The sequence below is a fragment of the Hippopotamus amphibius genome, chromosome 1 (assembly GCF_030028045.1).
Source record: "Hippopotamus amphibius kiboko isolate mHipAmp2 chromosome 1, mHipAmp2.hap2, whole genome shotgun sequence".
In the NCBI taxonomy this organism is placed as follows: domain Eukaryota; kingdom Metazoa; phylum Chordata; class Mammalia; order Artiodactyla; family Hippopotamidae; genus Hippopotamus; species Hippopotamus amphibius.
In genome coordinates, this window is record NC_080186.1 from 20620537 (window position 1) to 20627955 (window position 7419).

General features: G+C 41.9%; 1 pseudogene; it reads right to left on the reverse strand.

The window, feature by feature from the left end:
• Nucleotides 1–6938: 6938 nt before the first annotated feature.
• On the reverse strand, nt 6939–7419 carry LOC130837633 (60S ribosomal protein L18-like; annotated as a pseudogene).

Below are 7419 nucleotides of genomic sequence, written 5' to 3' on the forward strand. Positions count from 1 at the left end.
AATAAGTATCAAATTTTGCCAATCTTGTTTCATCTACCTCCCCACTTTTCCCTCCCTCTGAAGTATTATAAAGCAAATCCCAGACAAAATATCATTTCACTGGAATTATTTCAGCATATATCTTTAAAACACAGGGCTTTTTCAAACATCACTGCAATGCCACTATCATACTTAACAAAGTTCATACAAATTCCCTAAAATAATTTAATACCTAGTTCATGTTAAAATTTCTTTAATAGCTGGTTTGTTCCAATCGGGACCCAAATAAGGCTCACACGTTTCCTTTAGGTTGATATGTCTCATAAGTAACTTTTCATCTATAACAGTTTCACTTTTCTTTCCTTTCTTTTTTCATGCCATTTATTTGTAAAGGAAACTAGAGCATTTGTCCTGTAAATGTCCTCACATCCCAGAAAATTTGACTGATTGCTTCTTAATGGTGTAGTTTAACTTGTTCTTCTGTCTCTTGTATTTCCAGTGAAGTGAAAGTTAGATCTAGAGCTTGATTTGATTCAGGTTTAATGTCTGGCAAGAATACCTTATTGGCAGTGGTGCTGTCTACTTATTATTGTTTCACATCTAGCGGCACATGTTTAGTGGCGCATATTTTTATTGATTGATCCATGGTTTCAGGGCTCTCGCCTTCTCTCTTCATTACAGAATTCCCCATCAACCTTTTATCTGTTGGTTTTAGCATCACTGATGATCTGTTATTTCACTAGGTGCCCAGGCCCCAGCAATGAAAGCACCAAGTCCTGGACTGCCAGGGAATTCCACGTGACTTTCTAATTCTGTCATTCTTTTTTTTTTTTTTCTTTTTTCTTGGCTGTGCCACGCAACATGTGGAATCTTAGTTTCCTGATCATGGGTCAAATGTGCGCCCCCTATAGTGGAAGTGCATAGGCTTAACCATTGGACCACCAGGGAAATGCCTCTGTCATTCTTTTTTGCATTCACTAGCTGGAATTATTCCATAAAGAATAACTTTCAATAAAAATTATTTTAAAAAATAAAATTAAATTACAAAAATAATAATAAAATAAAATAAAACAAATGAAAAAAAGAAAAACTTCTCATTCATTATTTGACTTTCCTGAAATATTTTGTACAAGAAAGACAGGATAAATGCTTGATTCCTTTTATGTATTTTTATAAATTGCCTGAACTCCTTTGTGGAACAAGGTGTTTAGAGAAAAAAAAAGGGGGGGGGGCAGGCAGAACAGTAGAATAGAAAGAGTACAGGCCTTGGACTCAGACAGAATCCTGATTCCACCACTTCTTACCTTTGTGACCTTGGGCCATCCTTCTGAGCTTCAGTTTCCTTAACTGCAAGTTGGGGATATTGGTCCCCAACTTTGTGAAACCTTCAGTAGAATAATTTCCAGGCCTAGATTAAGCAATTCCTTGTACAGGAAGTAAAATATAGTCACTGTGGAAAATTTAGAGGATGCACATAAACACAAAGAATACTATAAGCTTTGTGAAAAGCATCTAGCACATGCTTGGCATATATTCGGTATTTTTGACAACTTCAGCTTGGCTCTCAGGCTGCCCTGTGTCAGCATCCTTCTGGAAGAGAGTAAATTTAGGCAGTGGTGACTCCAGCCTCAGTCCAAGAAATTCCTAGTAAGAGTCAGAGAGGGTGTCTTTGGGAGGGAGCAGGAGGTGGATTCCTCTGGTCTTATGTCAAGAGCTAGTGAACTGAAGTTAGACAGACCTGCCACAAGCTTGCAGTGAGATCCTGGGAGAGTCACTTAACCTCCCGAACCATAGTTTCTCACTTGTAAGACAGAGGTTGTCAAGGTTGACCTGCCAGAGTTGTTGGAAAGGCCACATAAGATGTTAATTTGGAAATGCTCACCTTGGAGACAACCACTGGGCGGTGCTCAGGAATTAGGAGTTAGCTTGATCTGTCTGGGAACTCCCTTGCTGAGCTCCCATCAAATGTAAAGTCACAAGTGTCTCTTGTCACCGAAAGGCTGTGTGAGGCCCGGCTTGGAGCCCAGCTCCAAGTGCTGTGTGAACTGGGTAAACTTCTTCCTCTGTGGGGCTTGGGTTCTTCCTTTTGTGAAATGGCTAGATTAGGGGTTCAAATCCAGATGCCCCCAAGAGCAGACAGGTAGCAAGTGAATGTAGTGGGCGAGGCATTGAGGCAATAGTGGATGGTGGAGACTGTGGTGATCTGATGAGCTTGCTTTATCTAAGAGAGGCTGCCACTCCATCCTCCTGATGGTCACAAAACTGGAAGGTGAGCCCAGGTGGCCTGACTTTTAAAGAGGCTGGAAAGCTGTATTTTAAATTTTCTTCTTCCTTTTTTTTTTTTTTTTTTTTTTTTTAATACCTTCCTTTTACAAACCCTTCTGTCCAGGGTTGACTTTCAATAGATCCCAGCAAGGGAGCTGCTCTGTTATGTAGGAAACCTCAACTCAAAAGCAGGTCATCTACGAATGGTTTAGCACCAGCTTCCCCACCAATGTGCATTGACAGGTGAGGGGGCTGCTGACTTTCCGCCTGCACCCCGTGTCCCAGGACCAAAGGGTCTCCAATCCGACCCTGGTCCTGAGAGGCAGCGGAATGCGCTACACTGTATTTTAATGTTAAATTAAAGTGATGGCAAGTTATTTGAGATATTTATTTATTTATTTATTTAAATTTATTTATTTATTTTATTGCCTGCATTGGGTCTTTTTTGCTGTGCACGGGCTTTCTTTTAGTTGTGGTGAGTGGGGGCTACTCTTTGTTGCAGTGCGCGGGCTCCTCATTGCTGTGGCTTCTCTTATTGTGGAGCACGGGCTCTAGGCACGTGGGCTTCAGTAGTTGCATTATATGGACTCAATAGTTGTGGCTCATGGGCTCTAAAGCGCAGGCTCAATAGTTGTGGCTCACGGGCTCAGTTGCTCCGTGGCATGTGGGATCTTCCTGGCCCAGGGCTTGAACCTGTGTCCCCTGCATTGGCAGGCAGATTCTTAACCACTGCACCACCTAGGAAGCCCTATTTGAGATATTTAGCAACCTTTATGGACTATACAAAATGTAAAGTAGGGTAAAGAGCATGGACTCTAAAATAAGAGAAGTTCATATACCAGCTTTACCACTTAATTAACTGTATGTCCTTGAGCAAATCATTTAGCTTCTCTGTGCCTCACTTTCCTTATCTGTAAAATGGGAGTAATTATTGCATCTACTTCACGTGATTGTTGTGAGGGTCACATGAGCAAGGACAGGACTAGGGTGAGGTTCATAGAGTGAGGTTAATGAGGAATCATCCTGGGTGCAAAATTTAAGGGGGTGCCAAAAAACTCAACAATCAAGATAATTGAAATTTTAATGTAATGTTTTCAAAAGTTAAAAGTAATGCCAAAAAAAAAAAAAATCCATGATGACCAAAATATCAACATTTTAAATGTAGATAAGATCTGACCTTGCACTTGTGTGACTTGGCCTTACTCACCTCACCCTAATCCTGGGTCTGTGGGGTCCTGGCTTTATTTATTATTTTTTTTTTTTTGAGTATACTATTTTATTAACATTTAAATTTCACCAAGAGTTCAAGTATATGCTAGCCATATGTTCCAATTTTTGAAATGGGCAAACAACTTGAAGGGTGCAAGACTGCAGTGTATCCCACAATTAGACAATCTAGTATATAACTACACTTAGGAAGTATAGGGGAAAGCCCTGGAACTGAAGGAAAAACCCACCATTCAGGACTGAACAGAGGTCCTTGGTTGCTGACAGAATCTCCCCTTGACTTCAGACTTGAGACAAACCGGGGGAGTCTGTCAGTATACAAAAACCACTTAATTCAGAACAGGAACAGGATGGATGGGCCGAGCCAGTTCACATCGTGGGGGCCAGTCTGAAGTGAGCAGTGTTGGCTGCAGGCTGGAAATGTTGCATGAAGTCCAGGGTCTGTAGACTAGAGCAGCCATCTTCTAAAAATCGCCGGATTTCCACAGAAGTTCCGAAGATGCTTTTCCCAAACAGGGCTGGCTTTATTTTTAAAATAGGATGATATACAAGGAGACCACCCATCCTACCTCCATGTCCAGTGGTTCAAGGGTAGGAGAGAGAAAGCATTTGACTTTGTTCACTGCCGTATCCCCAGTACCTACAATGGTGCCTCACACATGGTAGGACCTTAATAAATATTTGTTGAATGGGGGAAAAAATGGGATGATACATGTCAAACCTTAGAACAGTGCCTGGCATCAAGTAGGTGCTCAATTAAAAAATAATGATGATTATGATTGAGAAGATAATGGTATTGTCTGTGGGTCCTATTCCGTCTTTAGGCCAATGGTGAACCTAGTGTGTTTGACACCTAGAATGTGTCTTTTTTTCCCCAAGTTATCAAATTTTATTTTTCTTGAACTTCTTTAACTTAGATTTTCTTAAATTTTTTTTTAATTTTTAATTTTATTGAAGTATAGTTGATTTACAGTGTTAGTTTCAGGTGTACAGCAAAGTGATTCAGTTATACGTATACATATATTCATTCTTTTTTAGATTCTTTTCTCATATAGGTTATCACAGAATATTGAGTAGCGTTCTCTGTGCTATATTGTAGGTCCTTGTTGGTTATCTATCCTATATATAGTAGTGTGTGTAGAACACATCATTTTTTTTAACCCCAACATGACAAGAATTATCTTCAATAATAGTCATGAAATAAAACAATAATAATGGCAGAAAAGCAACAGAGACAGTGAAAGCTTGCTTTTGTTGAACTTCATATATACACTCGGACCAATAAAATTTTTTTAATAAAATACAAATTACAATACAAAGGGGACTTTCCTAGCTGTCCAATGGTTAAGACTCTGTGCTTCCACTGCAGGGAGTGCAAGTTTGATCCTTGGTCAGGGAACTAAGATCCCACCTGTTGAGCTGCGTGGCCAAAAAAAAAAAAAAATTATACTACAAAGGGGAAAAAAAGTAATGGACTAATAATTTGTGGTTATATTAATGTATTTGTTTTTTTAACAAAAAGGAACATACACAGAAATGAAGAAATGCCTCTAAAAAAGGCAACTTGGCAGATTAGAGAATGATTTGCACAGAGAATGACGGAACTGCAGTAACAGTTTTACTGTTTTATAACCACTGTTGATTTCAAATGTGCTGTTTAAATGCAGGGACATGGGGACATGTGAGCTCCATTGATGCTGACCTGCTATGAACTCTCAAACTGAAGGTATATGTTGGGGCCACTTGTGTAACTGGGAATTCTTCAGATTAGCTTCCATGTAGAATATATTATTAAAGGTTAGGTGGTAAAATGTACTAATTTGAAGCATATATATATGTGCTAATCATGGCAATTATTTAGAACTTAGACCAACTTAGACCAAGAAAGATCTCTTCAGGAAGAAGGATTTTATCACCAATGACATTGTTTAGAATTGCAAGGGCATGGTAATAATAAAAGCAGACCCACCCAGTTTCATTAATGTTTTCAGCTTCTCTACAGACAATGCAGGCCTTATTTCTTGCACATGGAGGATTGGCCACCACCCTTACCTGATTCACCTCTGCCTCAGGCCATCAGTTTCCTATCTCTGGCTGAGACAGTCCCAAAGGTCCTTCTAAAGCTGACATTGCGCTGCTTTCTAATTCTGGCTCTGCAAGCTATTTCAAGCTATGTGACCCTGGGTAAGTCAGGGCATTTCTCCGAGTTTCAGTTGCCTCATCTGTGAAATGGGAACAATAATCCCAAGCCATGCCTTACCCCGTAAGGGCTCCATGAGGTAGTGTGGGAGAAGACTTTTTGTAAAGAAGGAGGCACTGCACACAAGTGGCAGGTACACAGGTGGCAGGCCCTGATGACAAAGGTGATGATGTTCCTCTGAAATCACAAACAACTTGTTCCTAGATCAATGATCTGGGATGGGGAAGGGACTCCAGTGGGTGCTGGACTTTGGAAATCACTGACAGTGACTTTTTCCTTCCAGGAAAAGGCTTAATCCTCTTGGTCCGGAAGCAGGGGGCTGATCACAATGACCCCAGTTCCTCTGCTGCTGTATTATATCCCAGCTGGATGGAGAACTTCCCTTCCAGGGGAAGGTGGCCGAGGCAGAAGCAGGGTACGAGGAAATGCTGATGCCAGCTGGCTCTTGTCCTCAGAAGCACTCTGAAATTAGCTTACCTGCTTGTTTAACCATCTCTCCAAAGAGAACGTAAGTTCCTAAAGCAGGGGTTGACAAATTTTTTTTTTTCCCTGAAGAGCCAACTAGTAAACATTTTAGGCTTTCTCGGCCATATGGTCGCTGTTGCAACTACTCAACTCTGCTGTTGTAGTGTGAAAGCAGCCCTAGACTATACGTAAACGGAGCGTGGCTGTGCTCCAATAAAACTTTATTTATGGATACTGAAATCTGAATTTCATATAATTTTCCCACGTTATGAAATATTCTTTTTATTTCTTTAATCTTTTAAAGATGTAAAAGCCATTCTTAGCTCACAGGCACATAAAAAGAGGCCAGATTTGGCCCATGGGCCGGTCATAGTTTACCCACCCTTATTCTAGAGGGCAGAGACCCTCTCTGTGTGTTCCTTTGCTGTGTCTGCAGTGCCCAGAACAGTGCCTGGCACATAGCTGTCCATAAGTATCTGCTGATGACCAACTGCTTCCTCTTCTATCCCCTCTACCTCCAATTCCATTCCCATCTCCTGCTGCTGCTGTATCCGCCTCTACTGCCAGCTCCCATCCTCTGTAACCAGCAGCAACAAGCTTCTGCTCCGCCCCCACCCCCATCCCTGTCTCCAGGTCAGTGCAGGAGCCCACTAGCTAATTCCCCAGTAGTGCTGGGACGGTCCTATCTGGATGCTCCCATTTTTCCTCTTCTTCTCTGACTACTCTATCTCTGGCCTCATTCTTTTTTTTTTTTTTTTTTTCAGCATCCAAAATCTTTTCAATAACAAGGCAGGATCTAGGGTTAGTTTTTGTAGTGGTACCTGGCCTGTCAGCCTCTGGTATGCTTGAATTTCCAGCCCTTGGAAGGGGTTTGGTAGGGTTTGGTGTTCCTGAGGCTTTGCCAAGATGCCTGTACACCTCTGGGCCTTCACCAGGACCAGAGAGTAGGCCAGTGCCACAGCCCTTGGGAAAGTCCAGGGCCAACTGGTCAAAGGTGAGGATCTTGCTCCAGGCCTTGGGGATGAATTCCAGACTTTCAGTTTGGGCACCTCCTGAGCACGCGCCTCATCAGTTTTAGTCCCTATAACCACAGCTGTTTTGCCTTCCCCTCCAGGAAGCTTCATCTTCCAGATCATCTGGGAAAGGGATAGAGGCCACCAGTTGGTGCAACTCATGAACAGCCTCTTCAGCGCAACTTGACTGAGGGAGTTGGTTCGTCTGGCCAGAAACCTGTATGGCTTGACCAACAACCTTAGGTAGACATCCTGGCTCTTGGGCTCATT